A 7670-nucleotide genomic window follows, 5' to 3' on the forward strand; every position below is an offset into this window, starting at 1 on the left:
TGCCTCAGGTGACTGATTAGCCAGCAAGACGACTTATTAGACTCCCCAGTCGCCCTGGTGCAGTCAGCACCTCAGGGAAAGAAGGGGACGTTTCTGTCAATGTGATAAATGCTAATGGGATCTAAGATCGCTGTGCAGAATAAAGGGAAATGTTATCTGGTGATTATAGAATTTGTCTCATCTGGGATATGGATGTAAAATATAAAAGGGGAAGCGAGACCCTTGGAGACAGGGTTAATGGCAAAGCATGCAGGTTTTCTGTGGGCAACTCAGCTATTCTGGTTAGCAGGGGTTAGTATGTATCTTCACTTTGGTCCCAGCCTCCCTGGGAATATCTTTCCACCTGCCCAAAACAAACCCTAAAGCACCATGTTTTGCCTGATTTCAGGTTGAATCTAGGAACTGGGCCTGAACACAAAGTTCAGCTCTGAATCCAAACATCCTCTAAGATCAAAGTGTTTAGATGCAGGGCTTGGGTTCTGGACCATCCCTAGCTGACTCTGTGCAAAGACACCAAGCATTGCAGAGCTCTGAGTGAAATCCTAAATCTTTCCTCCTTCGTCCCTGAAAATGAGGCCAGGTTCACTTGAGAGGTTTTGGCAAACACCAACCTGAGGTTCAGATTTGTAACCAAGAGTGATTTGTGTGTGCTTCTGGGAATTATAACGAATGTCTGAAGAGCTACTGCATAGAGATGAGCCCAAACTAGTCCCAGATCTGCATACCTCTTTACTGTGCTACTGGGAATGGGTGGATAATTAAAATCAGAACTTACAATTGGAACTGAATTTCACAGCTGGCTCCAGAATGTGTAGTATGCTGAATCAGAACCCTGAATCCAAGTACCCACAAACATTCAGAGGGTTATAATTCCAGGTCTACAATCTGGGCTTCTGGTTCATCTCAGGAGCTAAAATACCACCAGGGTAGTTTGAGATTAAAACAGAAATCTCTTTTATCTGTTACATATCTTTCCTGGAATGCTCTGCTGTCTGTGCCATATAACTACACTGTGAGCAATACATATAGTGTAGCCTAGACACATTTCTTTAATTCTGGACACATCTCCTTCCATATTGCACCACACGGAGCATTCAAGGCATCCTGTTATTGCTCTATGCACAGCACTGCTGTAGCCATCTGTCTTGCCAGTCAGCTCAGCGGAAGGGAGACTTGTCATTCCAATATGGAAGCTGTTTCTTGTCATGCACGTCAGTGGGGCTAGAGGCTGTGAAATGGCCAAAGTCTCCAGTGGCAAAGAATTTAATCTGCCGCATTAGTCCGGAATCCAAAAAAAAAAAAATGCCACTTTGATCTTAACTGGTGCTAATCGAGCCATAAGTCCAATTGTGGTCAAAGCACATAGTAAAACACAGTCTCAGCATGTTTATGAGGTTGGGGACAGGTGCTGAGTGAAAAAAAATCAATAGATATTTGCTGGATTCAAACATAAAGTAAAGTAATTACTGTATGTGTCACATTTTAAAGACTTACTAGACCCCTTATCTCCCCTTTCTTTCTTGTTTTGAAACACGGTGCAACCCGGGGTCTATGGCTGTAATACAAATAAAGCTGCCACCGTCTCCAGCTCTTACTCCTTCAGCAAAAGGGAGCTACTGATTCTGAAGTGCTTGTACAATCCAGGACGTGCTGCCAAGCTCATGAAGTTTCCCTCAGACTTCAGTGCCATATCCCCAGTAGATTTTTAAATGTGCCTGGCTAAGGGCAGAGTCGGGGCGTGAGTTGCTGAGCTGATGCAGTGGTGAAAGGTATAATTTCACAAGGCTAGATTCTGATACCCTTATTCACACTGAATAGCACCTTACTCTGTGAGTAGTTTCTCCCCAGTAGGAACTTCCATTTCCTGTCAGACTAGCCATGCAGTAAGGTAACTGATAGAATGCATAAGGGTGGCAGAACCTTGTTCAGAGGGAAGGAATGGCAGCAAACAGCATTTCATTCATGGGGTATTTTGCTCTCCAAGGTCCTGATCATGAAGAACATGCCAGGAAGCCCTCAGCCTACCTTATTCTTTCAGATAAGATGTTAAATGGCAGCAAACATGGCAGGGTGGGGCTGGAATACAGGCCTAGTTGAGAAGCAGGGTCCAGCCTCTCCTGTGCTACACTGCACCACAAAGTGTTCCTGAAAGCAAGTTTGCTAAATATGATTTATGGTCAATGGCACATGTACCCTGAGGCCTGTAGAATTAGTTCCTCACTTACAGGACCATGCTTCAGTACGACAGCAGTTCATATCCTCTTAAACTGCACAAATCAATGAGCAAATGTAAATGCAGCCATCAAAAATCAGCTAGTCCAAAAATGCCATTGCGTTACTGCAATGCAGAGGGAGCAGACACCAAGGCTGGGAGACTTGGGAGTGTTGCCGTATTAACCCTCTCTCTCTCTGCCACACTATTGTTGTTTCCTTTATAATAATACTTCCCACTTCTTTCATTCCAGAAAGCATTTTATAAACACTCATTAATTTTCTCAGCCTCCCCCCCAGAGGTCAGTAACTATTCTTCCCAATTAGCAGGTAGGCAAATTGAGGAACAAAGCATTGCTAAGTAAATGGCTGAAGATCACACACTGAATAAGTGTCAGAGGCAGGACTAGAACACAGGAAACTGCCTCCCGTTCCTGTGCTCTAGCTGCTAGATTGCCTTGCCAATCATACTGATTATACTTCTATACATTATTTTATTTATTTATGTAACTGACATGCAACTAACTGGAATATCCCCCAGAAACGATATATCTGCCCTAGAAGTGCCATCAACAATTATACTCAAATTTTAAAATAAACGTTAAGGTCAATGTCATTGGTCTTTTGACCCTATTATAGCTGTAACTAATTCTAATTACAGTACCATCTAATGACCCCATTGTACTAGGCACTATACACAAACACAGAGTAGGAGACAGTCACGGCCCTGAAGAGTTTATAATCTACATACACAGAATGAACAAATAATAGGAAGGGAAACACAAGCATAAGGAGGGGAAGTGTCTTGGCCAAGATCACACAGCAAGCTAGTGGCAGAAACGTTGTCGCCTGATTCCCAGTGTAGTACCGTGTGCACTGGACCACATGATCTCCCTGTTGACAAATAATTAGACCTGCCTTGCCTTAGATTGCCTTTTTTTCACCTCTGAAATTAGGTTATAGCTCATTTGAATGCAACTCAATGATGCAAACTCACAAGAACGGAACCTATCACTCCAGGTCTAGCTTTAAGTAAATCAATAGCTCCAGGCCTGGAATACCCATACCACTGTTGCTACTGTCACATTTTCTCATGAGTCTTACAATATTTGGTGTTTTTCTTAAAGCCCTTGCTCCAGGAATCATGTTATTATGGTAGAACCTCAGATTTCATTTTTTTAAATTATCTAGTCCTTCTGGTTGTGGAGAAAAGGTTGAAAACATAACTCCTAATGGCTCAAAACACACATGCAAATTAAACAAAATCACCATCATGAATTTTTAAAGTCTCCCAATTTGTAAGCCAATGTCATGATTTTGGGTGGCCTGACTCGTGGTTTTTGAACATTTGGAGCTGGCAGTATTGAAATACACTGAGAAATGTTTAGCAAAGGCCCAATCTCAGAAGGCTTAAAGGCTCAGATAAAGATTCAGAAGTTCAGATGCTTATCAGAAGATTATCTGAGTCTGCACCATCCAGCTAGAAATCTCACCTAGACAGACTTTCTGACAAGATTTCCAGAACTTCCTCTATGGGGTCAGCCCAGATATACTGGTGTCTTCCCACAATGCTTGGTGTTTCCATTTCCAGTGCTGGCCACAAGCTCTGGAAGTATAGTCTTCAGCAAAAGTGATTTAAAAAAAAAAATCTTAAAATATTGCCAGGATCTAAATGTGAAGGTCCCTGCTCTGTTTTCATTTTCTGAAAGCCCACTGGTCCATCCTGAGAAATGATGGGGGTCAGTGCCCAATCCTTCCCACCCAAGCAGCCCTCCATATTGCTAAATCTCTCCCCTTCACCTTCCATTGTCAGTTGTTGCTCACTCTGGAAAATCTGTCTGCTGTGAAATTCTTTGCAGGTCAATTTTTATGTATGTATAGCTCCCAAAGGGAAAAAAATGCAGCAAAGGGGAAAATAAACTCTAGATCAAATTAAAAAAATTGCTTTATGAACAGGTTTTTTCCCCATCTTAACTCATGGGATAATACACATCTTGAAATCCTTTCAATTTCTTAATAGTTCTCTCTCTCTCTCTCATTTGAACAATACTAAAAAGATAAATGCTGGTGGAAAAGGAATGTATGTAACTATGATTCTTCCCTGCCCCCAAAATTGCTATGGAAACCACAAATATAATATTTATCCAGCCTGTTGTATATTCAGATGGGCTGCACTTTATCTTGAATTGCAATTATACCCAATCTCTATATGGAATAGAGTCTGCTTTACCACACCTTTTTGCATAGACATGTATAAACATATCCTTCTTCGGGGTGGCCAGATCATGGATTTTGGTTTCTGCCCATCCTTAGTACATAGGCACTGAGACCAGTTTGTGAAATAACTGGCAGCACTAACTCTGCACTGGATGTGATGGGGCATCCGTGTACACTCTGGGACTGTCCCGTGAATATAAAAGAACAAGACTTAATAATTCACTGAAGTCAATGGAGATAGTTACATCAGGGCTGATTCTTAGCCTAATATATTTAACTAATATAAATGAAGCCACCTCTCTTTTCCTCCTGTCAAACATCCATATCAGTCACTGGAAATATCCAGAGGTATTTACACAGCATTGTTGGGTCATTTGGATTATGGTGATATTTTCAACTTTGCAGGCCAGTCATATACCCAAGAAGATTATAGTTATTACATTACAAAGCCACTCAAATCACTATTTGTTCTGGGTACTGAAGCAGAAGCAAGCCTAATCATATGATGTTCAATTCACCTCTGCACTCAAGTGGACATCATAACTTTATTTATCCTCTTTCATCCGTAAATCCAACAGCCTGGACATGGTGTACACAAGGAGCCCAACCAGCCTTCAGCCTCCTTCAGCTCAGAGCACTGCTGAGCTGTCAGTGGTCACTCAATGAATGACAGCTCCCTCCACATCATTATCACTAACTAATTGATACAGCGCATCAAGTGATCTGTCTGGGAGGTGACAGACAATCTTGGGTGGGGAGCAGCATGGGAAGACGAAACCATGTGACACCTGACCACAGCGCTTGCAATATTCTCTGCCAGGACAGGTTTATAAACACAATCACCTGAAATGACGCCATCCTTAACCAACAGAGCCCTCCACTTTTCAAAGCATCACACTACATGCAATTATCTGTCCTTTTATTTCCATAGGCTGTGTGTACTCCACACACATCATGTACAGTGATTGTCTTCTGCAGTTAGAAATTCCCTACTTCAAAAAGCATGCTATGTATTTTGTTAAACAAATCAGGGGTAATAAATATTAATGAATAGTGTCCTCTTTGTATATTAAGTCGGGCTCCACACAACTAATGACTTGAATGGCTGAGAAAATAGTCTAAATATTTTACACAGCAAGGAAGCTTATACCTAAAAGGTCATGTGCACAAGAAACACACACACACAAACAGATGGCTACCAGAGGGCTGATGCTGTCCTTACCACTGGTGTGGATTGAGAATGATACCAGTGGAGCGGCACCTGCATCAAATGTGGGTGAGTTCATAGGCCTTAGAACAGAATCTGTGGCTTGGCAGGGATTCATGGGAACAGTCTCGCCAGCGGTAACTCAAAACCAGGCACACATACTGGCTCGCACACATCAGTGTGAAACACAGAGACTGACTCTCCTTTACGCCAAGACCACTTTACACTGTGCTGTTACTTAATGCCGCTTTGCACAGCTAGTGCGGCACACGGTGTCCTTTGTGTAAGTGAGAATCCAGTCTACCGTGATCAATGTACATGGGGCCCTTGGGGCTATCCTGACAGACACCCCCTTTGACAACGTTCAGTTTTATACCAGGTGAATTTTAGGCACCTATTAAACATGACAGAACACAAGGCCTGGTCACCATCGGAAAGCATGCAGTGCTAGCGACAGCTCACAGAACACCAATCCTGAGAGGCGTTGAGTGCAACTTCTATTGATTCCGAGAGGTGAGGGCACTCAGAACTTCACGGTAGAAGCCTTCTAATTTGTAAATATCTCCAACACACACACACACACACCACCCCTTGATTTACTATAAAGCCAACGGCAGCAGAAAATCTTAAGAGAATTTTTTAAAGAAAAGGAAATAAGGGAAACTTCTTGACATCCTACTGTTCCAGAACCCACTGAGTCCTCAGTTTAGGCTGAGGGCAGCCTCCAGTGCCTTGGGTTTGATTTGCCTGTCTGTTGTTTTTCAGTGGTAACCCAAAGCTCCGTCACCCTTTACTAACGCCCCCACCCTCTCCGAAAGCTAAGCCCCCCTTCCTACTCCTACTCCTTTGTTTGTGCTTTGTGCACTTGAAGGCAGGTATTATGCAGCCTGCCAGCAGCGAGGTCACTGTGCTTTGAGAGACCAAAATGCATCTGCCCTGGGGGCAAAGAAATCAGTAGTGAAGCCATAGGATAAAATTGGAAATAGCTTTTCCTAGACCTTCCCTTCCTTACGCCCTTCTGCTTCCCCCAGCCAATCTTGGCAGACCTGGAGGCGCACACCAAGTGGCATGTCACTTAGCCTGGTGGAGTTAGCATTTTCCAGTGTATTCAGTCGGTCAGCATTAATCCAGCGGTGGCTCTTTGTGCTGACTTTGCCCTTTTTACCTCCTCTTTTATGATGTCTGGAAAGCAGGCATTTTAACAGGGCTGAGGGTCAGGAGAAGAGCAAGTTTGAAAGCTGCTTTAAAACATGCTCCATTGGCTCTGCAGCCAGTAGCACAAAAGGCTTACAGAGCTGCCATCTAAAAAATACCAGCTTCGTCCCTACACCGGGATGGTTTTCTCAGGGTTGTTATTGTTTCCTCCCCGGTTACATTAGCTTTTGAGGCTTTAACTGTGAACAAGTCCAGCAGTGCCAACAGCTACAGAGAGAGAAATCACATGGGTTCTGCCAATGCACCCCGAGTCCAAAGCTGCTTTGCTTATCCCAGAACTCCCCCTTAGCAGATATGGAGTGTGACAAAGTTCCTCCTCTATCTTGGTGGATCCTGCGCTTATTGGCAGATTTTCTTGCCTCAGAGATTCACCATGTGGGTTAGGGAACAGCCCAGAGACCTTCCCCTCTGGAAGAACCCACAGTCCAGGTCAATTGGGAGGTTTGGGGGGAACCCACAGTCCAGGTCAATTGGGAGGTTTGGGGGGGGAACCTCTACTCCAGGTTCCAGCCCAGGGCCCTGTGGACTGCAGCTGCCTATAATGCCTCCTGTAACAGCTACATGACAGCTACAACTCCCTGAGCTACTTCCCCATGGCCTCCTCCAAACACCTTCCTTGTTCTCACCACAGGACCTTCCTCCTGGTGTCTGATAACGCTTGTGTTCCTCAGTCCCCCAGCAGCACTCAGCTCCTTGCACCTCTTGCTCCCAGCTCTTTACACTCACACCACAAACTGAAATGAGCTCCTTTTAAAACCCAGGTGCCCTGATTAGCCTGCCTTAATTGATTCTAGCAGCTTCTTCTTAATTGGCTCCAGGT

This window comes from Chrysemys picta, chromosome 4 (assembly GCF_011386835.1).
Source record: "Chrysemys picta bellii isolate R12L10 chromosome 4, ASM1138683v2, whole genome shotgun sequence".
Lineage (NCBI taxonomy): Eukaryota > Metazoa > Chordata > Testudines > Emydidae > Chrysemys > Chrysemys picta.